At 39.2% G+C, this 25,708-nt stretch overlaps 1 protein-coding gene and 1 pseudogene across 1 annotated transcript in view; both read right to left on the bottom strand.

Annotated features, from left to right (window-relative positions):
* RBIS (ribosomal biogenesis factor) overlaps positions 1-25,708 on the bottom strand; it is an 872,964-nt gene that overhangs the window by 452,530 nt on the left and 394,726 nt on the right. The window lies entirely within an intron of this gene.
* LOC126960662 (mitotic checkpoint protein BUB3-like) lies at positions 994-23,981 on the bottom strand (annotated as a pseudogene).

Genomic DNA, 25,708 nt, shown 5'->3' with positions numbered 1-25,708 from the left:
TACATTTGCAAATTAATATAAATTTTAAAGTTTGACAACAAAAATACTGTTTGGAACTACCTAGAATAGGCCAAGCTAAGTTCGTGTTCTGTTTTAGTGTATTACATTGAAATGAATCTCATTCTCACTATAATTTTTTTCTTCTTAACCTTAAGCACCAGCTGCTGGTCAACTGAGATGGACATGAGAACTATATAAATGTCAGAGAAATATGTAAACCTCATTAATGTTTCCAAAAATTCATTTAGAGATAGAAAGAGGTCCAAATAGATGCCTGTCTAAATGCACTGCAATTATGTTACAATTATTTTTCCAAATACACAGATGCATTCTGTCTTTTCTCAACTCATTACTGACTCAAACAATTTGCCCTTCTGGGATCAATTGTTTGCTAATAAATAATCGTTTACAGTCACAAAATGATATTAGGAGGTGTTCTTATTAGTTTTCCTTCTGTACCCTAATACGATGGAAAACTAGCTGATTCCCAAGAATCTAACCTTAACCTCGCTTTGTTTAACAGCCCAGGAAATGATGAACCATCTGCTTCAGAAAATAATGGACAGCCAAGAGGAAATACTGTTTAATTGTAGATTAACCTCCTCATGAAGCAGTCTGAAGCAGCTTTAGAATTAGCAACTATAACCAGCAAAAGAAACAAATGGCTCATGAGCGTTTTCCTCTACCATTTAAGATCCAGAAAGAATGCAAAGGGATTTTTATTACATTTAGCTACAAACATTCATTTCCACAGTGGAAACAAAAAATCATCAAGGTCAAAACTGATTCTCAAAACTGCAGTCACTGCCCTCCAATTTTGTTTGCCCAAATACCTTTAATGCAGCAAACCATCAAACCATCTCATGCACTGAAGAAACTGTTTATTTAAAAAAAAAATTCAAAAACCTCTTTTCCATTATTTTCAGGTTGTTATAATATTAAAATTAATATTTTCCCTGGTTTCTTTAATATTAACAAATCCACCATTGGGGAGCACAAATTGTTTTATTATCATCAACATGGCACTTAAGCAAATGAAATCTTGTCAAGTACATGGTGACTTGGGTTTTGTTTCTGCATCTGTCACTTGGCGAATGAAGATACCATCTTCAGGGTGTTCCGTGTCATCCATTTCATACATATATGATGATATTATTGCAAGCATAGTCCCATCATTACTGAAGGCAAGTGACGCGATGCTCGTGGGGTACCGATGGAACTGGCACAGTCGCTTTTTGTTAAATGGATCGCAAATACTTCCAAAGCCATCAGAACTACTTGTGGCAAATGTATTGTGGATATTGTGAAAAGAAATGGCATTGACTGGGTAAATCTACTGAATATTATTTTCTTTTAGTCTGTGACATTTGAAGGCATACTTCTTCTTCTGTACCTCAGGGTTTGGGTCCAAATACTCAACGGCCACTCGGCCTTCAATAGAACTTAATACATAAGCCTGCTTGTTTGGAAAGGCTCGTATGCAACGAGTCTGGTATTTCAGGCTGGACTCCCTGCGCTGCTGCACGTAACCCATGTTCCGTAAGTCTCACACCAACACTGCGGCCTGCTGTTCCCACAATCAGCCGGTCTCCAGACACTGAGAGGGTATATACCTTTTCAGGCTGAGAGAAGGTCCCGGCATTACAAGGAGTTCTGGAATCCCACAATTAAACTGTCTGATCCCAATTTCCAGTGACCACCACATTCACTTCTGGACAGTATTCAACACATCTGATAGGGGCATCATGGGTCCCAACAATATTTTCTTGATCAATGTTCAAATCATGCATTTTCAATTGATGATCTAGTCCTCCACTCCAGGCATGCATTGGATGGTAGAAGGCGCAGTCCAGGACGGCGCCGGTGCGCTGGTACTTGAGCCGCACGGAGTTGGCCGGCACACCGTAGAGGCGCACGGACGTGTCCCAGGAGGAGACAAGCAGGAACTGGGAGGTGTTGGGGCTAAACTTCACCGAGGAGATGCCATCCTCGGGTGGCTGGTTCAGCTTGAACTCGTTAGAACTGGTCGTCTTGGGCTCCCCTCAGAAGCAACGTTTCCACTACTTGCCGCTCTCTGCCGCCTCCGCCGCCTCCTTGCTTCCCTCAGAGCACTCTGAAGTTTTTCTTTCATCAGAGAGATGAGAGGCCATTGAGGTGGCAGTGGCGGACGAGAGGGCAGCAGCATTGATGGACATGGATGAGAGCAGGTGTGCATTCTACTAGGTCAATGCTAACTATAGAAAAAGTAATTGGGTGGGAGGAGGTACAGTATGGAGAAAGGAGGATGCATTCTAGGCAGTTATTCCCAGGTAGGTGAGAGAATATAGTACTTTGGAGTAGCGAAATAGTAGTGGAGAAGGAAAAAGTGGGTAAGTCGAGAAACTTACAGGAGGCGAAATCACCAGGATTTGATGTAATCTCTACTGAAAACAAACACCGTGCTTCTCACAGAATTAAAAAAAGCCATTGGCCAGGCCTTGCTAGGGCATGTGCAGTCAGCTGTTTTATCTAGCAATTGGAGGGAATTTGTGCTGATCAAATACTCATTTGTTGTTTCCATTTAGATCTAGAAAAAAGGATCTGAGCGACAAGCTTAGATGCATTGTCTGTGTCTCAGGAACAGAACAAAGCACACTGGCTCGGGCATGAGGAAGCCACACCCCAATCCTGCCTTTCAGGTGCCAATGGAGAACAACCCCTTCAGCCGAACCATGGTGCTTTACATCTCTCTCCAAACTCCCAGATCTCCTAAGCGGAGATGGTTGATTAAGGCTCTTATCTTTCACGTTCTAAAATCAATTTAATGTTGTTCAGAGCCAGCAATGTTAAAATATATTTGTATTTTGAAACAAAGTTAACGTAGAGAAATGAAAAATAAAATGTTGAGAATTTTACATTTAATTGCAGATATAATTATGTGTTCTGTATGTTACTTAGTTTTCTATCTTAAATAGTTTGAAGGTAAACACGTTTTTTACTTTTTTTTTTTTTTTTTTTTTTTGAGACAGAGTCTTGCTCTGTCGCCAGGCTGGAGTGCAGTGGCGTGATCTCAGCTCACCGCAACCTCTGCCTCCCGGGTCAAGTAATTCTCCTGCCTCAGTCCCCCGAGTAGCTGGGACTACAGGCGCGCGCCAGTATGCCCCGCTAATTTTTTTGTGTTTTAGTACAGATGGGATTTCACCATGTTGACCAGGATGGTCTCCATCTCCTGACCTCGTGATCCGCCTGTCTCGACCGACCTTCCAAAGTACTGGGATTACAGGCCTGAGCCAACGTGCCCGGCGTACTTTAAAAAAATTTTTTTTAATTGGGAATGTTCTCTACTAAAAAAAGTAACAGCATTCACCATTTTCCTCAATCTTGGATGTCAGATCTCTCTCTCCCGGTGAAACAGATTTTCTAATCTTTCCATCTGCTGTAAAACTTCAAAACAAACAAACAAACAAACAAACAAACAAAAACCAGATTGGGCAACAAAGTGAGACCTTGACTCTTAACACAAAAATGTTAAAAATTGGCCGGGCCTGGTGGTGCGTGCCTATAGTCCCAGCTACTCAGGAGGCTGAGGCGAGAGGATTGCTTGAGCCCAGGATTTCGAGGCTGCAGTGAGCTACGATTGCACCACTATACCCGAGCCTGGGCAACAGAGCAAGACCCTATCTCAAAAAAAGTTCTTCAGAAAAAATATATATACAAGTGTTTGCATAGAGAGTACCAAGATATGACAAGTTACTCAATTTTATAGCCTTCAAAAATCAATCACGCAGTAGAACTCTGTAGGTTTCCACTTAAGTGATATATAATACTGCCAAAAAAGATAAATATTTATGGCAGTTTTTTAAAGTTTGCTTAAATCTGCTTTTTCCCCCACATTGAAAGTCATCCATTTTATTCTATTTAATTAGAACATGATGGGCAAAAGTGTTAACCTTTCCTCAGGTAATTGTTCATCAAAATCATCATGTCATTGTGCCATGTGACAAGTTTCATGTTTGATTAGAAAAATCCTTGGGCTAAAATTAATTTTTTGAGATAAATGTCACTGTGATCGTAATGATTGTACAACAGATTTGTTTGCTCTTCAAATTCAATATGCACCATGCATTCTCTACACATACTGACCTGTTTCATGTTATCCTGTATGTTGTAGGAAGGCAAGGCCCAGCTGTGCTGTTGTATGTCAGGGAGCTTACAGAGCAGCTCTAAAGAGGGCAGTCATTTGGGCACTAATGGAATAGGAAACAGGAAATAGAGCCTTCGCTATCTCAGTGGACATACTTTAATGATACCTGTAATTTTTTTGTGACAAGGCAAGAAACAAGATGGTCAATAATCACTACAACAGAATATAATTATAGAATAATTTTACTTGTAGTGCATATTGTCGAAAATCTTATTCTAAAGGCCTTCTACAGATAATTAAGGTCATAGCAGCTGTTGACAAATAGCAAGGAAAAAGGAATGTTAGCTATTTTACTACGATGTAATGGATGCCTTAGAAACCTGGATGAAATAAGGATCTCTGAAACCAAGAAGGTACATTTCCGCACTCATTGTTAAAGGTGATGCGATTACTTTGGCAAGTTTCAAGGCTTTTTCTAAGGTAATAATGATATTGAGAGAGGTGACATATTTGATCAGTTACTAAATGCCACGTCTTCTTCTTAAGACTCTACACGCTTTGTCTTATTCATTCGTCACAACAAGTTTATGAGATGAGTCATATTATTAACCTCTTTTTAGGTAAGAAAATGGGGTACAGAAACAGTAAGGTGCAGAGTTAGTGCCAGATCCCAAAGATAAGGGAAGTAAATGGCATGTTTTCTATTAGTTGAACCAATTGCTTATAAATATGTTGTGAAATTGTGAAATATACACACGTTGTGAAAAAATCATCATGCAAATTTCAGCATTTTGTAAAAAGACGTCCTCTTGTTGATTATTATAGAAATCTATTCATGCATGTTTCATCACTGTTGTGCATCTGTGTGTGTGTGTGTGTGTGCATGTGCGTGTGGCTCTTGCTGAATTGCTTGACTCTGAGGAACTGCTTGCTCTTATATAACTTCACTACATAGGATTACACTTCTGACTACAGGTTTTGCAGTTTATATCACCCCAGTAGTCAGTGAGGAAAATATTCAAAAGAAACACATAGAAATACGTCCTTTAATTTGCCCCTATTCATTCACAAAGGAAATTAAATTGTCTTCCAAAACCTGAATGACAGACAACAGTTAAGAGGAAATAACACAGATTCAGGAAGGTTAGAGAATACTGAGTCACACGTTTAAACAACTAAGCATCATTCTTAAAAAGCATTATTGTGACCAACCTAGAAACCTGTATAAATAATTCTTTGCTTGCTTTACCAAGAGGTGTAATTGAAGTCAGAAGCTCTATAAATAAGAGTGCTTTTTTGTTCTGTGCCTTGAACTGCCTATTGTGGATACAATTGTATAAAACCACATGTGCTGTTTCCCACTTACCCTGTTAACAGCTCTGTTTATTCTCATTAAGAAAAAAAAATCTATAGCTACATTCAAATGAACAAGTTGAACAAGTTTAAAAACTAAATTTTAACCATTGATATATCTTAACTGAATCCTAACCATTGATATATCTCCTCAAGAAGATGGATTGCCCTCTTATCTAAAGGGACTGGTTATATAATCTGTCTTAACCTCTTGGGTGAAGTGAAGGCCCTGCTCTCTTAATCTCACACTCTGACTGTAGGGTATTTCTTCCGTTTCTTTTGTGCTCCTTTGCTAAGCAATGCCAATCTAATAAAACTCATCTAAGTCAATACACTAACATTTCAAGATATTTTTAAAAAGCTTTCATTGTATGATCTACCAGTGAGGTGCACACATATTCACACTTAATGTGCTCTGTGAACACACAGATTTCTTTTTTTTTTTTTTTTTTTGAGACAGAGTCTCGCTCTGTCGCCCAGGCTGGAGTGCAGTGGCCAGATCTCGGCTCACTGCAAGCTCCGCCTCCCGGGTTTACGCCATTCTCCTGCCTCAGCCTCCTGAGTAGCTGGGACTACAGGCGCCCGCCCCCTCGCCCGGCTAGTTTTTTGTATTTTTTAGTAGAGATGGGGTTTCACCGTATTAACCAGGATGGTCTCGATCTCCTGACCTCGTGATCCGCCCGTCTCAGCCTCCCAAAGTGCTGGGATTACAGACTTGAGCCACCGCGCCCGGCGTGAGAAACAGTATAGTGGAGTGATTAAGAAAAGGGCTCCGGAGGAAAACTTTCTGAGTGTGAATCCTGCAACTGGATTTGTAAACTTGGTCAAGCTTTTTAAATCGTTTGAGCCTCAGTTTTCTTACATTTAAACTTGCAAAACCAGTAAAGACAATACTAGATGATTTTAACCAACATGTTTCAAGCATTTAAAATATGCCAGGCATTGTTCTAATCACTTACATTAAATCATTAGGTCCTCACTACGACCCTAAGGAGCAGGTACTACTATTATTATCCCATTTTAAATAAAGAAGCAGAGGCACAAAGAAGTTATTTACTCAAGGTTACACAAGATAACTGCCCTGTCTTTAGTTAAAATGTGGATATTTTGTTTATTGTAGAATTTATTTGGATTACTTTTGATTTTTAAATACAATATTAGAATGTTATTTATTTAATAGCTGAGTTTTTTGGTGCCCTGTTAAATTTTGTACCTGAAATAAATGCCTCCTTTGCTTCACCCTCGTCCCAGCTTTGAGTTGTTTATCAATAACAGTTATTGAGGGAATTAAATGAGGTAATGCATGTGGAATACTTAGCACTGCCAGGGCTCTATTAAATGGTAGCTGTCCTTATTATTCTTTTGTGTAAATAAATAAAAACAGGGCAATTTTTCTAAATAAACACACAATGAAAGTTTGAAGAATTTATAATTCTTGCCTCTCTCTTCATATAATAGAACTTTAAAAGTCTGCTTTTATATCTAAAATTACCAAAACTTTTATAATACTTCCTCCTTTTCCAAAACACTTTTATATATAATATATATTACATGTGTGCTATGTTATACACACACGAAGTTTCAGCTTTACTACAAAATTAGGAAGATAGGGAGAGTATCTATTATCTTCTTCTTAAAAGATGGAAAACAACAAACTCAGTGGGATTAAGTTGTTTGCTCACCCAGATAACTAGTCATGAAAAGCGTTACATTGTCTTTTCTACACCTTTAAGGGGAATTCTTAGTCATTGCATGAGGCAGACACTTTCCTGCCTCAAAATCTGCATAATGTTACGTCAGGAGTCTGATGTGCACAATTTCTGCCTGCTTGATCTTCTGTTCTTCTGCAGACAAAGTGATGAAGTGGGTAGGATAACCAGGGAAAATGCTCCTCATTGCTGAATGCCTCCAACCCTTTGTTTTCTCCCTGAATGAGCCATAAACACTTGCTGCTTCTCTTGGGAGCCAAGGTGGGGGAGGGGTGGGGAGCAGGGAGTTGTGGTTAGCAACCAAATTAAGAATTTAAAATTCTTCTTTGTTGCTCTTATGTTTTCAAGGTTGTCTAAAAGAAACATGTATTTTCAGACAGTAGTGAATCCTGAGTTGATTAAAAAATTAAAAGAAACATGCAAGTGTTTTATAATTTATGAAATGACATTTTAAAAAAAACCCTCTGAGTCTTTAGTTTGTGAGTATTCAAACTACATTATCCTTCATGACTATACCTAGAATACTTAGAAAAATTATTATGATGACTTCATTTCCTGAAATAATTTAATTTTAAGGATATTTGTTTTCAGCCTGTGCTTTATGATTATCTTGTCCTTTCTCATTTCAGATTTTGATGATAGTTTCCTCATTACAGAATGACACTTAATCACAGTGTGAATGGTAATGCTCCTAATTTTCCAGAAATAATGCATAAGCTTATGACTTCTGAAATGATCTGCTCACACTTGTGCTCCTACAGGGGAAGGACAGCTTTGGTGCAAATATCTTTTGCAAGGAAAATGGAAACAACAAAGATACAATGTATAGCGTCAATAAATGAGTCACGGTAAAATATTTTTCATGTTTCATCTGAAAAATAATTTTAATTCTACAGATACTCACCTTTTTTATTGTTCTAATGCTACAGGATAAACCCAGCCATTTAAGTATTTTAAATTGTGTTTCTTTAATCTCATTTTTTATTACTGTTTCACATGTTAAAGTCAAATCAAAACACCATGCTCGTGAAATCTGGAATTACAGTTAACAACTATGTAAAAACCAATGACTTTTATTATGTTGATATAGCAAAAATTCATTAAATTGGTTAGCTTTCATAGTTTAATGCTATCTAGTATTTGTGGAATACCTCTTTGGTTAGAAGTATCACCCAAAGGCTAACAAGGTTAACACTGGACCCAGACTGCCTGGATTTGGGTCTGGCAAGCTCTGTGACATTGGGTGAGCTATTTAATCTCTAAGTCTCAGTTTCAGCCTTTGTAAAATTGGATTAGTAATAATACATATCACATAGGATCTCTGAGTATCACAGAAGTTCATGAATTAAAAAGCAAACAAAACAATGCAGCAACCTCAATTCCTGCCTCCTCAGAAGAAAGAATTTGACCGAGGGGCATATAGCAGAAGGAGAGACCGAGGCAAGTTTTAGAGCAGGAGTGAAAGTTTATTACAAAGTTTTAGAGTAGGAACAAAAGGAAGGAAAGTACACTTGGAAGAGGGCCAAGTGAGTACTTGAAAGACAAGTGCACTGTTTGAACCTTTGAATTGGGGTTTTATAAGTTGGCATGCTTCCCGGGTCTTGTGTTCCCTCTCCCCTGATTCTTCCCTTAGGGTGGGCTGTCTGCATGCACAGTGGCCTGCTAGCACTTGGGAGGGCAGCACGCACAGTGTGTTCACTGGAATTACATGCATGCTGACTTGAGACTTTCTTCCCTTACCAGTCAAATGTCCCTAAGAGATCAAATACCAGCTAAAATCTGCCATTTTGCCTTTTAATGCACATACTTGAGCCCACTCGCCCAACTCCTCAGATCTTATCAGGAAGCTGCTCGTTACCAGTTTCATGTGTTTCTGTTTATTGGAGACTACCTTTCCCTGGTGCTGGCTGTGACTAATCATTATTTTGGATAAATAGTTAACAACTGTCTGACCATCACCTAATGGTTGTCTCACATTCCTGGTGTGTCTGTGGTGGGTGGGGAGGAAAGGGCTCCTCATGCCTGACTAGCTACCTGCTATAACAGTCAGAACTGGATAAAATGTTTTGTGGTTACCACTATGAAGCCATAAGATAAATAGTGGTGTCCAATTTTGTACACAAGGAGAGCTCACACTCTCTGAAGTTTGTCTGCAGTAGGGAATAATAAACAAAGGTATGGCTTAGCTTATGATATGACCATCTATCATATCCTATAGACAAAGGCAATCAATATATGCTCATTTGCTCATTCATTTACATGTGCTTAATTCTGTATACTCTTATCTCTATAAAAACAAAAGAAATAGCACGTACATGCATACACACACAGGAAAATATTGAAGGTAATTCTCATGTACTTTGGAAATATTAGCTTGGACAACACAGATAAAGCTTGAGGTAGGCCTCATGTGAAGGGTAGGTCTTGAATTGCAGAAGAAAGAAAAAGTTTCTATAAGTAGGAAAATAACTTTCATAAGGCAAGCTAAGAGGATAATCTTACTACATTTCTAGTTTAGTATGGGTCTTCATCAGACTTTATGAGGATAGGGACCAGCCCATTCTTTTTAAACAAGATATCTTCTGCATTTAACATGGTGATTAGCATGGCAGGTATTCAACAAATGTTTATTAAATAAATAAGGGAGAATGAGAAGTGTGTACAAACCAGTGGCAGTACAGGCCACTGGTTTTTTTTTTTTTTAAGTTAAACCATGGGCAGGATGGAATAGAGCTAGGGAAGGGGGGTGTATAGTTGGGGTTCTCCAGAGAAACAGATTCAATAGCATACATGCATATATAAAAAGATAAAATGAGAATATTACAACAAATTTGATTAAAAAAATGTTTAGATGAAATGAACAATTTCCTAGCAAGGACTTACCAAACCAACATGAAGCATTGTATAATTATAAATTAGTTCATCATTTTTAAAATTCCCACAAATCAGGGACAAAACTAGCTTTGTGGGCTCTTGTACACATCTTTGAAGATCCTGTGTAAGAAAGAAAAAAATACATATGTGTACCAATACAATATTACACATGAAAATGAGTATTTCTTTGAATGAGAAAAGTCATAATAGAATATTGAATGAATATGTTAGTAGTGTCAAATATCCAAGTATCATGACACCAAATATGTTACTGGTGGAAGGTGTCTGAATTACAGGTGGTGAATTCATATGGGTCTGCAGCAACCTCAATCTTTGCCTCTTCAGAAGAAAGAATTCGACTGAGGGGCATAAGACAGAAAAGGAGATGAAGGCAAGTTTCAGATCAGGAGTGGAAGTTTATTTAAAAGGCTTTAGAACAGGAAAAAAAGGAAAGGAAAGTATGGTTGGAAGAGACCCAAATGGGCACTGAGGTCAAATGCAGTATTTAACCATGATCGTAGGAATTTATAGGTTGGCTCGTTTTCACATGATTCTTCCCTTAGCATGGGCTGCCCACATGTGCAGTGCCCTCCTTAGCCTTGGGAGGCAAGCAGGTACAGTGTCTTTAACAAATCCCATTTATGCCTAGTGTTCCATTACTGGAACGCTAAGGATGTGGGAATTATTTATATTCTACTGCTCAAGGTCATTGCCAAGGTCTGATTGCAAAAATTCAAACAATTGTAACCTCAGGCATAAAAGGGTTAGGAAGTTGTATGTATGCCCGTCTGAGGCTATTCTCCTTTTCTGGTGTGTGCCTTTGGAAGATCACACTCTGCCATTTTGTCTCTTAATGTGCATGCCCGGGAAGTTGCTTCTCCCTGGTGCCTACATTCAATTAACACTTTTGCAACAGGTGTGGAGCATCAGGAAACGGCCTCTCCCTGGCACCAGATGCCAATATATCACTTTTAGAGAGGCAATGTGGTAATTGCCAAAACGGCACCTGATACTCCTAGTGGATGGGAAAGAGTCCTCTCCTACCCTGTTCATGCCTAACTGCTTGTAACAAATATATGTATTTGTTGTGTGTGTGTGTATATATATATATTTATGTGTATATATATTTGTTATGTGCATATATATTTATGTGTGTGTGTGTATATATATACTTGTTACAGGTAGTTAGGGATGAACAGGGAAGGATATAGGTAATGAGTGATATAAGTAGTAAGTCTTTGGGGGAGTCATTTCTGGTTTGGCACAAATTCAAGCATGGCTTTGACAAGATGTCAGCATACGTGTGAAATGAAAACATTAAAAGAAGTTTCCCAGGATGATGGGGATGGCTCTAGAGTGTTTGGGAAGAATAATGCTTTCATTTCTTGAGTGTTGCCTTGTGTTAGGTACTGAAATATATATAATCACTGATTTTCCCAGTGGCCCCTGAACAGACTTTATCCTTGTGAATTATCCATTTCACAGCTGATGAAACTGGCAATGACAGTGGGTATATAGTTTGCCCATAAGCATGAAGCTAGCAAGTTGGAGGTTGTTGATTAAAGCTGGGTTGCATCTGCTTTCAGAATTCATGTTTTTCTCTTTCTGGCCCATCACTTAACCTGCCGTATGAGTTTTGGCAAGCCACTTACCACCATTGTTGGTTTGTTCTTCAGTTAAAAAACAAAACAAAAAAACATTGTGGATATATTTTCAGGCTGGGCGCGGTGGCCTACGCCTGTAATCCCAGCACTTTGGGAGTCCAAGGTGGGTGGATCACCTGAGGTCAGCAATTCAAGACCAGCATGGCCAACATACTGAAACCCTGTCTCTACTAAAAATACAAAAATTAGCCAGGCGTGGTGGTGCACGCTTTTAATCCCAGGTACTCCGGAGACTGAGACAGGAGAATCGCTTGAACCCAGGAGGTGGAGGTTGCAGTGAGCTGAGATTCATAAGTCATTATTTAAATGTTACATAAATTAAGATTTTCAAATTTGAGAGATACCTCTATCAAGTTTCTTTCATATGTAAACTATAAAATGTCAGGGTATTATCAAGTGTATTCCTGACAGGAGAGGAGACTTATTTTGACTATTCACTGAGAAGAACCAAATCCTCTGCTGACAATCTATTCATCTATATAATGGAAGAATTTTCCACATATTAATTTTGAATTCTGTATTTTGTCACCATTTGACGCTGAGTGCAATAGGATAAGACTACAATGCAAGACAACCTCTGGTCCTATACCTTTGTGTGAGGACACTAGGTAAAATAGCATGATAATAAATTCACTTCTGTCAAAAAGAATATTCTAGGTCATGAACGCTTCATCAGTAAATTTTTCCAAACAAGGAAGAAGTAGTGTCAATCTCTCACAAAGCCTTCAACAAATAGAGAAAGAGAGAATAATTACTAACTACTTTTAAGAAACTATTAAAATTTCAATACAGGCCAGGCACGGTGGCTCACGCCTGTAATCCCAACGTTTTGGGAGGCAGAGGCAGGTGGATCACGAGGTCAAAACATCGAGACCATCCTGGCTAACACTGTGAAACCCTGTCTCTACTAAAAATACAAAAAATTAGCTGGGCGTGGTGTTGGGCGCCTGTAGTTCCAGCTACTCAGGAAGCTGAGGCAGGAGAATGGCCTGAACACGGGAGGCGGAGCTTGCAGTGAGCCGAGATTGCACCACTGCACTCCAGCCTGGGCGACAGAGCGAGACTCTGTCTCAAAACAAACAAACAAACAAACAAACAAAAAATTCAATACTGACAGCTAACAAAGACATTACAAGAAAGAAAAATGACAAGAAATCGCTCATAATCATAAATGTAACAATATAAAACCAAGTATTAGCAAACCAAATCTAGTTATATATAAAAGGAATAATACTTCATGACCAAGTTGGGTTTATTCCAGCATTTCTAGGTCTCAAATTTATCTTTGAACTCAATCAATGTAACTTAATACATTAACAGAATAGAGGAAAATAATCACATGATAATCTCGATAGGTGCGTAACTGCTTTTGTTAAAACATAACACTTACTCATAATAAAGAATGATTAGCTGAGAAACCTATCAGAAGACTTCCTTAACTTGGTGAAGATATCTGTAAAAATCTTTCAGCAAACTAAATGGTGAGAAGAGGAATCAGATGAGAATGCCCAGTAGTCAACATTGTAAGGTCCTAGGCTGTGTAATAAGGCAAGAGGAAGAAATAAAGGATATGAAATTTAAAGATAATAAACTTTTTTTATCAAAATGACCCATTTGTATACACAGAAAACACAAGCACATCTACCTACAGATCAAAGAATTAATAAAGGAATACAGCAAGTTTGCTGGATATAAGCTCTTTCTATAAAAGCAACTGTATTTTTACATAACAAAGATCAATTAGACATTAAAAATTTAAAAATTACAAATGCAAAAATAAAATCCCATAAATACGTATGAATTAAAGATGTGTGAAGCTTCTACAAAGAAACCTATAACACATGATTAAGAAGTTAAAGAAGTCAGAATAAACAAAGAAATATACCACATTCATGGATTAGAAGACTCAATATTATGAAGGTTTGACTCCTCTCAAATTAATCTATAAACTCAATGCAATCTCATTAGCAAATCTCAGCATGTCCTTTTTAGTAGTAATTGACATGTGGACTCTAAAATGTATAGAAATACACTTGGTCTCAAAAAAAAAAAAAAAAAAAGTAAAAGGTAAAACATAAAAACTTCTAGGAAATAATGTAAGAAAATATCTCCCTGACCTTGGAGTAGCCAAAAATTCTCTAAATGAGGCCTCAAAAAATACTACACAAAAAATGAAATCCGGGCTGCTTTCATTGCCATGTGACTCACATGGCTACACAGGGCTTCATGCTTGGTTTAATGTTCTATGTCCTCATCTTGAAATTTTTACTAATTTTTGAATATAGGATCCTACATTTTGATTTTGTCCTAAGCCCTGCAAATTATGTAGCTGGTCCTGTACAGAATAAATTGTCCTACATTAAAATTAGGAACGTACATTCATCAAACAACCTTATTAAGAGAGTAAAAAGACATAGAAAGTGGGAGAATAAATTTATAATACATCTAACCTCAAGACTAGTATCCAGAATAAAGAATTCTTACAAATCATTAAGAAAAAGTACAATCCAATTAAAAATGGGGAAAAGGATGAAACAATTCTATCATAAAAGAAGATAGCTACATGTCTAATAAAGAAATAGCAAAGTGCACAATTTCATTAGTCATCAAAAAATGCAGAATAAAACAACTGTAGGAAATATCCATAGAAATGCCTTCCAGAATGATTAAAAAGTTTAAATTATGATATCAAGTGTTGACAATAATGTAGAACAGTAGGAACTGTCATACTTCTGATACTATAACAGACACGTCTCATCATTTTGAGAGGTGATTTAGACCCTGGCAGAGTTGTGGTTAAATTTGTGATAATTATACAAAATGACAAGCAAATGAATAAACTACACAATTCCAGTGAAAATTAAAACTTGTGGAGGAAAGAAAAATTATTCTAGATGGTAGATGGCTCAATTGTAAGTAGCATTTGCATGTTTATAACAAAATATTCATAATAATTTAAATACTAATATTGATCTAGTTAAATTAAGACAAACATTTTATCACAACAGAGGTGGAACAGGGTGAAGATATAAAATAAAAGTATATCCTTATATTCCTAGTGGGACGCCAATAGAAAATCCCAAAACTAAAAAAATAGTAAGTAGCAATATAAGCAAATTATTTAGTCATATGGAGATAAAGAGTAAAAGAACTAAAAAACTGAGTTGAAAGTTATTTCCTCAAGTAGAAGAATGGGAACTATCTATTTTGGTAAACACATTATAAAATCAACCTTTTAAATTAAATGCCAGAAGATCTTAGGTATAAAAGAAAGAAAATAAAAAAAGAACTAAATAAAAAAATTTTTTTTTTGTTTTGTTTTGAGACAGAGTTTCGCTTTTGCTGCCCAGGCTGGAGCGCAATGACGCGATCTCGGCTCACCGCGGTCTCCACCTCCTGGTTTCAAGTGTTTCTCCTGCCTCAGCCTCCAGAGTAGCTGGGATTACAAGCATGCGCCACCACGCCAGGCTAATTTTGTATTTTTGGTAGAGAAGGGGTTTCTCCATGTTGGTCAGGCTGGTCAATAAATGAATTTTTAAAAGAAAGAAAATAGTTAAGGAAAAAGAGAGAGTAAATGAAAGAAGGAAGCTGGGAACTAATTTTCAAGTCTCCAATAAAGGGATTTCCAATAATAATGGATATCTGGACCTTTCCAGTAAAGTCAGAGTCTCACCGTGACCCTCCTCCTGCTCTTGTAGTCATTGCCTGACTAGCTGGGTAAAGATGAGTAAGTTAACTCCCGTGTCTCAGTTTTCTCATTAGTTAAATGGGCCAATAGTAGAATCTACTTCATCTACTAAAGCGAAGTTATCACAAAGCTAACACAGTGGCTTTAAAGTTTTGTAAATTTGCAAAGGTAAAATATTTAAAGCACCGTTGACAACCAAAGTCACAACAAAGCATAAACCTTACAATGCTTGGCTGGGCCCAGTGGCTCATACCTGTGATACCAACACTTTGGGAGGCTGAGACAGGAAGATAGTTTGAGCCCAGTAGTTTGAGACCAGCCTGGGCAACAAGTAAGACCTCATCTGTATTTACAATTTTTTAAAATTAGCTGAGTATGGTGGTGCTTGCCTGTAGTCCGGACTACTCGAAGGCTGAGATGGGAGGATCGCTTGTGCCCAGGAGTTTGAGGCTGCGGTGAGCCGAGCTTGTTCCACTGCACTCCAGCCTGGGTGACAGAGTGAGACCCTGTCTCAAAAACAAAACCCAAACAAACACACAAAGAAACAAAAACTTGCAATGCTCCAGTTATTTATCCATAATACCTTCCTCATAAAAAATCAGGAAAGGGATATTAGTTTGGGGAAATAGCTTCTCTGAAGTCCAGAAAATCTTGATGAAATGACTCTGCCACCCATGAAATTTCATCTCCTCACTGAGAGTACTCTCGCCACTCAGATACATTTTCTGTCATGTAACCAGTGCTGTGTACACAGTGAGGGTCTGGATATCATTTGCTGTCTTTCCTGCCGACCACTTCTTTCTTTAGCTGCACTTTCTTAAAATGCAGTGAAAGTCTCCATCTGGTCAAAGACTCATTGTGTCTTTAGGCCTGTGAGGCACTTTTCTTCTCCTATTATGTGCTGATTTAATCAGGTCATTTCTCAGAACTTTCCTGACCCCCGCTGGCACAGCCCACAAAGGTCTGCAGAATTTTCTACTTCTATAAATCCTCAAGCATTCAGCCAGCACCTGTGAGGGCAATCCCTCACAAAATACAGCTTTTCTCAACTCAGACCTCATTTTAATATAGAGGATATGTGTGCTTGAAACCCTGGAGGTTATTTTCATTGCAGTTAGAAAGTTTGTTATCAAATCCTATTTATAATGTTTTTGAACAGTGGCCTCATGTTGAACATAACAATGATGAAGAAATGCAAAGCAGCCTCCATAGGTGGTGGCAGAAGGATGAGGACCCAGCAAAGGCATGGAGAGTTAAGTGGACTAATTATGCAATCGGTGCAACAGAGACAAAGGATCTGCGGCATGGCTCCACCCCTGCATCCAAGACAAGCATCTCCTGCTGAAAGAACCTCTGGACTGGCCTCTGGGACTCTTTTGGCACCAGACCATTGTTCTCTGCTTCCCCACTTATTGTTTCTGTAACACACAGATTGGTTTAAAGCTTTTAAATATCTATTAAATTATCTCTATACCCCAGTTGAAACAAATTCTATGGTTAATTTCTTACATATTATTAAAATAATTTTTTTTTTTGGCCTTACTCCTCTCTCAGAGATTACTCATTCATGCTAATGCTTTTGGTCAACAAATGTGTGCTCCATTTTTCACACTATTCTTCATCTTCTAGATTACAATTTTGCCCTATTTTTAGTCTTTGAGGTTATAGGCCCATGAGTTCTAAATGCTAGCAAGACATTAATATGGACTCCATTGATCCACTGCTAAGAGGAGTGAAAGAAACCTCTTGTATTAGATAATCTCAGAAAGTCTGAAGAGGGCAACTGTTACTAGTAATTAGCACCTTTTCAATACAGCATAGAAAATGAGATGGTGGATGAGAGAAATATTGGGAGAAAGTGGTTGCATTAGTGTTCTGTTGCAGCATAAAAAGTTACCACAAACTCAGTGGCTTCAAATGACACAAATATATCATCTAACAGTTTCTGTAGGTTGGAAGTTCAGGAAGGGCAGGGCTGGGATCTCTGGTCCGGGGCTGATCTGGCTTCAATGAAGGTGTCAACAGGGGTGTGGTTTTCAAATGGAGCACTTTCAAGCTCACTGGTTGTTGGAAAAGTTCATTTTTTTCTCAGTATCAGACGTGCACTCACCATTTTTTGCTGGCTTTTACCCAGAGGCCATTCCAGGCTTCTAGAAGATGCCAGAGGTCCTTGCCTCTGGCCCCCATAGGCCTCCACATGCATGGAGGTTGACATTTTTCCAGGCCGGCCTGAGTATATCTCTCTGATCTCTTCTACTCTGGCCATCCAGAAAAACTCTGCATTTAAAGGTCTCATTGCAGGTCAGGCTCTCCCAGGACAGTCTCCTTTTCTTAAGATCAGTTGATTTGGCATCTTAATTACATCCAAGAAATCCCTTCACTTCAGCATGTGAATTGGTGTTTAATTGAATAATTGGGAGAAGGTGTGAGTACACCAGTGTCCCTAAATCTTGGGAATGTTTTTAGGATTCTGCCCACCAAAATGGTCTGGGGAGAAATGAAGAAAACTTTTTTATGCTGAATATCCAGTGCACGGCGAATGAGCTGCTTGTGTCTAGTAACTGTAAGTGATGAAGTCATGGCCTAGGTGCAGATGGCCTCTCTGCAGAGATTCCTGGGTTAAAAGAGCCCCCCTTCATCAACCTCCCCTACTTCCTTTCCACTGATGGCAAGTTTTACAAAGAAACCCATCCTACACTGAACACAGGGGTTCTTTAAGACTTCCGGACTTGATATGCAATCTACAGATCTGTTAGTTGACTCGCTTTTTAAAAATTAACTTTATTATTGAAGTATGACATTCATATAAAAAGTGACCTAATCATAAGTGTTCAGCTCAACAAATGATCACAGAATCAACACGCCCACATAACCACACCCATCTCAAGCAATAGAAGCAGCCCAAAGGCTCCCTTAATGTCCCCCCTCAGGCTTTATATCCTCCTACTTCTCTTAAATTAAACATTACCCTGACTTTTGATACCATAGGATTAGGTTTTCCTCTTTTGTGAACTTTTTTATAACTGAAAACTTATAAATAACCTTTTCGTCAGACGTCTTACATTCAATATTGTGTTTGTGAGTTTCCATTGGAAGAACATGCCACAATTTATTTGGCCATTCTATTGTTGATGAACCTTTGCACTGTTTCCAGTTTTTGACTTTTACAAATAATTCTGTGAACATCTTTGAACCTGTATTTTGGTGGGCCGTGCACACCTGCCTGTTGCGCATATTCCTAGGAGTGGAAATGGCAGGTTATAGAGAAGGCGTGAGTTCTACTAAAACATTTACTGCCAACGAGTACCTCCACCCTTAACTGTGGTTAATGTTCCAGTTTGGAGACTGTTTTACCCTCTATGCAGAGTAAATTTCCAATCTGCTACCGGAGTGGGAAGGCTCAGCCATCCAGCTAGTGGAGTGAGTGAGGAAAGGGGTCTGGGGATTGAGCAGCCTCTTATAGTTTCAACTCATTCTCCCTATTTTAGCCAGCCCATCTCTACTCACAACCCCCTTCAAGAGTTACGTGGTGCTGTCAGCTTCAGAACTTTGGTCTTTCATGGCACAAACTGGATTGCTTTTCAGCTTTCCTTACCACTAGTTTTGGATTCACTTTCCACAGGCCTGCTGTCTTTTTCTTCTCTTTTTTCCTTTCCCTCCCCTCCCCCTCCTTCCCCTTCCCCTCTCCCTCCCCTTCCCCTCCCCACCTCCCCTCCCCTCCCCTTTCCCTCCCCTTCCCTTCCCTTCCTTCCCCTTCCCCTTCTCTTTCCCCTTCCCCTGCCTTTCCCTTTCCCCTGCCTTTCTCCTTCCCCTTCTCCTTCCCCTTCCCTTCCCCTTCCCTTTCCATTCCCTTCTTTTCCTTTTTTGGAGATAAAGTCTCACTCTGTTGCCCAGGCTGGAGTGTAGTAGTGTGATCTCAGCTCACTGCAAGCTCAACCTCCTGGGCTCAAGAAATCCTCCCACTTCCGTCTCCCGGGTAGAGATGAAATTTTGCCATGTTGCCCAGACTGGTCTCAAAGTTCTGAGTACAAGCAATCTGCTTGATTCAGTCTCCCAAAGTGCTGGGATTCCAGCTGTGAGCCATTACACCTAGGGCTGCTTTTTTCATCTCCTGTTTTCAAGATTTTTGATGCTGCCATGCCCTCTCCCATTTTTTTGCCCCTATGGTTTATACCTTTAAGGCAAAGTTTATTGTCTTTTGTTTTAATGAGGAGCTGGAAGAGAACAAAAGAAGAAAGCACATGTGTTTAACGCTATCTATCTGATGAGGTAACATTCCTTTAAATGTTCAACATTCCTCCCAGGGTAAAGGGGTAAAGGAAGTTTTTTTTCATTATTTGAAATGTCTCATGGCTTCACAAAATAAGATTCTAGCCTGCTTCCTGTGGTTAGGATTTTGTTTCTCTCTTTTGTTCTTGTTTTAGGGACATTTATGCATTTTATCTTGCTTATAATGTGTCACAAGGAAACATACCATCTGCAGCACCAAGTCTAACATCATATAACTGTATGTTGATAGAACCAAAGGTATTTATGAGCTGTGACTTCCACAGTGATGGGTTAGTTATTAAGATGTTTTTGAATTATTTAGATGTTTGTTTCTGTTTTATGCCAGTAGTTTGAGAAAATATATAGCTTAGATCTCAATATAAACTGTTTGGGCATATTTAGGGGGAACAGATAGCACTGGTAGAATTAACAATGTTGTCCAATTGATGGATTCACACACAAAGTTAATAGTGTCTAGTGATGTTGAACTCTGAAAATTGTGTCAAGTTATTCTATGCCTAGAGGCTGAATCACCTTGAGGCACTTTAAAAAAAATTATTATTATTATAGGAGAAATTACTTGAGGGGCCTGCATCAGTTATGGTGAGGTAAGGCCAACATATACCTATTGTCCTGGCGGTGGGGGGAGGAGAAATAATAGACCATACATGGGCCCCTGTAAGTGACCCTTCCAATGTCATTTGGATTAGAAAATGGTCCTGAAAAGAAAGTGGGAAAATTTACCCAGGCACCAAGTAACTGCTTGGAAGTAAAGAAATAAAGGTTGTTTTGTTTTCTTGTTTTGTTTTCTTCATGGGTTTTGGTGTTAGAAAAACCTTTCTACTGTGTTGGAATGTCAATGAAAGATGTCCCCTGGTAGGAAAGAACATCACAGGTCTTGGAGGGAAGGTTGCAATGAATGAAAAGGGAGCGTGTATTGTAGCTAGGGCCTAGAGACCCCTGGCACAGGGCTGACTCTGATACAGGAGGCAGATAAGGCTGAGAACCCTGTGGACCCACTCTACTCAGGCATGCCAGTCCTGTTTTGGTATCAATGGTTGAATATGTGTGTACAAAGTAAACAGCTCAAATAGGCGGGTTTTCCAGGAGCCTCTGCTATAATCAGGACAAGTAGAGGCTTTACCGACAGAAACAGTGATTATCCTATGGACCTTGGGGCCTTGGAAACACCAAAGTGTTCTGTGAGACACTGTGTGGCAATAATAGATGCTGAGGCAAAAGGAACAGAATCAGTGACATGAGGGGACCAGCCAGATGCTAATTTACTGTCTGCCTGGCATTTGGAAAGAGAATTAATTCTTTTGAACTGAGTAAGATCGTGGGATTCTTGAACAGTTTCAGTGAGAGAACATGTATACGGTGTTGATACCCTAGTATGAGATCTCAGACTTTCTAGTATGAGTGTATGTGAATTCCTAAATTGTTAACAGAAAAAATAGGAGATTTGACAATATTTTCAGCTGGTGAAGCAGGTTGTACCTCTCAATTTTTGTTAATGAGATCCCACCCTCCTGCCATATATATCTATCTTGTTCTAGATAATCTTCCGTTAGTCAGTGTTGAAAATGATGGCACCCACATTACAGGATTGTGATCAGGATTAAAAAGAAAGTAACGACTGCAAACACTTAACACAGTGCTTGACACGTAGTGAATGCTAAAGAAATCTTCTTTGCTTCTGTTCTCTCAAATTCTTTCTGGTTGCTACAAAGTGTTTGTAGCACCAGGGTTTAGAAAAGTCATCTATGTTGTGGGCTCTGTGATCTTAGCATTGAAGAAACATCTATGTTATGGGCTAGGTGATTTTAAGCAATTTACAGTCATCTTTCTGGCTTTGGTTTCTTGATCTTCAGAATGGGAAATACTACAACAATTTCCCAGGGGTGTTGCAAGGATTGAATAAGATAAGGTATGTGGCAAGTGCCTCAAATACGGCACTAAAAGTCATGAAACTGCAGTTCTTCAGATTTTTAGTATCATTCCAAGGCAATGCCAAACCTGGCTCAGTAGCTAGACAATTATAGTGGCTAATCCCGAATCTTCGTCTCTGCATGGAATAGTTTTCCCAGTGAGCCTTCAAAGGAGAAAAAGATCGGAGGTAGATTCTTATTCATTTCTTGAGGAGCATGCTGTTTTCTGTAATTTTTCAGGGATTTTTCATGGCTACTACTTTCCCATGAGGGCATAAACTGGTAGACAATGATAATTGGTCAATATTGTTTGAGTTGCTTTAACCTAGGAGTCTGACCGGCTCCCTGCCTCCCCACGGAGTTCACTAGTACTGTATCTCTAAGTGCCTGAGTTCCACCTCTTATTCAACACCAGCCAGAGTTTCACAATCTTGCCAGAAGGGAATAATTGAAACCAGCAGAAGAAAGAACAGTTTAAGAAGAGATTGCAACATGATGACTCAGCGACAATCAGTTGAAGGAGAATGGAGGAGTGTGGAATGCTGTGAAGGTCACTGTTTCATTCATTGAGAGTGCTGAACTGGCTCCATAAGGAAGTCAGGAAAAGCTCCATGAAGCCAAATATCCAGGCAGAGTTCTGCAGGGCAGAGGGGCGCCACACCTCTTTTTTTTTTTTTTTTTGAGATGGAGTTTTGCTCTTGTTGCCCAGGCTGGAGTGCAATGGCATGATCTCGGCTCACCACAATCTCCACCTCCTGGCTTCAAGCGATTCTCCTGCCTCAGCCTCCCGAGTAGCTGGGATTACTGGCTAATTTTGTATTTTTAGTAGAGAAGGGGTTTCTTCATGTTGGTCAGGCTGGTCTCGAACTCCTGACCTCAGATGATCCGCCCGCCTCGGCCTCCCAAAGTGCTGTTATTACAGGCATGAACCACCATCTCCGGCCTTTTTTTTCCCTCCCCTAATTCCTGCAAAAGTGAGAAAGTGGCCGTTTCCCACAGGCACGGGATAAATACCAGGCATCCTAAGGGAAGCCGCGTGGCCCATCTCGGAATGTCCCAGGTCCTGATCTGGTCCTCACCACGTAGCTCCCGTGGAAATACGATTAGCGGCTTGGGAACAGTGGTGCTCATTTGAGGAGAATGCCAGCACTGTCTTCCACTCTGCTGATTATTTATTCTATACTACTTGGAATCATTCTTTCTGATTATGTTTTCCCTGGCATCGGAATGCAGTTTTGTTGTGTTTCTGCCATCGGAAATGATTCCCCCAGTGATTCTCTCATCTCTTCCAGACGTCTCTCTCCCCTTTCCCCTGCACCCCCGCCCCATTTGTCTGGCAGTGAGTGAGTCAGCGCTTCTTTCTTCTTTCTCTTTGCCGCGGGCAGTAAAGGGAGACTCCTTAGCAGCTGCTCAGCTACCTCCCAGAGACAGCAGCCTTTCTGCAGTGGGAGCGCGGATTTTACTGATTCTCTGCAGGGTTTCTAAATAGCGGGTCTTCGTAAATCAAGCCTCATTGTGACTGTGAGTGAAATGGGCAGTAAAGACAGGTGCCAACACTGGAAAACAATTTCCAGAACATGTAGAAATTTAAGGAATTGTTACTCTTTGACTATGGCACTGTACTTTAAGATCTAGCTCGTGTTTGATAAAAGATTAAGTTTTACAGTGTTTGTCACACCAGCGTATAGAAAAATCATCCATCTCTTGCCCCTACACAGGACTCTAATTAAGCTACCTCAGACACAGGGGTGGATTGAAAGGTTTTTTATGGTACACAATTCCTTAATTTGTTTTCGCTTGGCCTCACAAGTTTCATCTTTCCTTTGGCATCTTATCTAGGGCAAGGTTCTCAATCTCAATTTTACTATTTTAGGCTAAATTTATTTTATTTTATTTTTTGCTCCTATGCATTGTAGGATGTTTAGCAGCTTCCTTGGCTTCTAGCCACAAAACACTAGTAGCATACTCCCTCCTTTCCCAGTAACGACCATCAAAATTGTGTCCTGGGGACAAAATTTTCCGCAGTTGAGAACTGTTGGTCTAATGGAAGATAAGTAGAATAAAAGAAGGACTTAGAAGCCTTGAGCTCAAATCTTATTTCAAAGGCTCCTTAATGTAGCTTCTAACTTTAATCTTTGATTCTGGAATGGGCTGTGCTCCTATAGCCTGCGAGCTGGCCAGTGCTGCTGGCATGAACTCTGGGATAATGAAGCCAAAATCATGTGTCTGATCCCTGGTAGGCCACGAAGCCCGGTCAGTTCTATGATCCTAGACTGTACCTCTAATCCCAGAAAGCTGTACTTCTGGAAACTCATTCTTTTCAAGAACTGGAATTCTTCTTCCTACCTTCAGGCTCCATCCGTTCACCATCCAGGCAGGCACTGTTAGCAATATCTTAGATGACCTTCCAGAGTTACTTCTTGAATATGCCAGTGAATGTGCATACAGGTTCCTGATCAATTTCCCACTCCCCCAAATGGGCGTGTTGTACATACTAGAATGCACCATTTCTTTCTTATCAATGAATCATAGAATTATTCCATATCAGTAGATATTTCATTTCCTCTTTTTTGGGTAAACTGCTATATAGAATTCTATCATACAAATGTATCAACTTATTTAACTTCTCTCACTGATTTGTACTATTATAAAAAAGTGCTGTAGCAAAAAATTTGTGTAAACATCAAGAAGTGAAATTGCTTGGTCAAATTAAATAGGCAGTTGTAATTTTGATATATAATGCAAATAGTTCTCTGTAGGAGTTATAGTAATTTACCATCCCACCAGCGATACATCACAGCACCTATTTCTCTGCAGTCAGGACAACAGAGTGCTACTACTTTGGATTTTTATCGATTGGTAGAAAATTGTGTCTCAATGTAGTTTCAATTTGCATGTATCCTACTATTGGAGAGGTTGTGTTTCTTCATATGTGTAAGAGTCATTATTTACTTTTTTGTGGACCATTTGTTCATTCCTTGCCCATTTTTCTTTTGGATTGTTGGGTTTTTTAAATGAATTTCTGGAAGCGTTATATATTAGGGAGACTAATCTTTTGTTATATGAATTGCAAATATTTTTTTCCAATATGTCAATTGTTTTTTATTTTGTTCACAATTTTTTGCAGAAATAAACTTTACAAAAATTTTATTTCATCTAACAAAAAACTTTTCCTTCATGAATTTTGGTTTCTAGTTATAAAGAAATTTGCATTTTTCTTCTTCTTTTATTATTTTCCATTTTTTAACATCTAAATTTTTGATCCGTGTGAGATTTATCCAGGTAGCTCAGTATAAGTTATAGATCCAATTTTGTGTTTTGCACTACTCAACCCCCGCATCCCCCTGCAGAACTCACTGGCTCTCTTGTTTATTTTTTCAGAGCAGGAATTTTTAAAAGGAGCTTACTAATGTAAGGACATTTTCTACTTTCACCACATGAACAGTGCCTCCAGCAGTAGAGGGCTGTACTGGGGTGCAGGACTGTGGGCCATTGTCTCCTGCAGCATCTCTAGCTCCTCCAAACTACATTAAGGTCACTTCTTCTTTGCACAAAGTCATCATGTACTTGTTTACTAGATTTGTGGGAGTATATGCACATAGATAAGGGGAAAGCCTGCTCCTTTCTAATTTTGTATAAACATTGTCAGTTTGAAAAGAATCTCAAATGCATTCAGTGATTAGGAGTCAGTTGGCTCATTCTTGAGTTAGTGAGCATAGCCTGAATACCTTCAGCATTTGACATTCAATGTTTACCTTCCAGTGAAAGTTCTTATTTATCTGTTAACTGCCGATATGGTTTGGCTGTGTCCCCACCCAGATCTCATCTTGAATTCCCGTATGTTGTGGGAGGGACCTGGTGGGAGGTAATTGAATTATGGGGTCAAGTCTTTCCCTTGCTGTTCTCATGATAGTAAGTCTCATGAGATCTGATGGTTTTATAAGGGGGAGTTTCCCTGCACAAGGTCTCTTCTCCTGTCTGCCACCATGTGAGACGTGCCTTTCACCTTCCACTATGATTTCCTCACCAGCCACGTGGAACTGTAAGTCCATTTAAACCTCTTTCTTTTGTAAATTGCCCAGTCTCAGGTATGTCTT

This window comes from Macaca thibetana, chromosome 8 (genome assembly GCF_024542745.1).
Source record: "Macaca thibetana thibetana isolate TM-01 chromosome 8, ASM2454274v1, whole genome shotgun sequence".
Classification (NCBI taxonomy): Eukaryota; Metazoa; Chordata; class Mammalia; order Primates; family Cercopithecidae; genus Macaca; species Macaca thibetana.
Note: the sequence above shows the minus strand (reverse complement) of the source record. Positions and strands in the feature narration are given on the sequence as shown.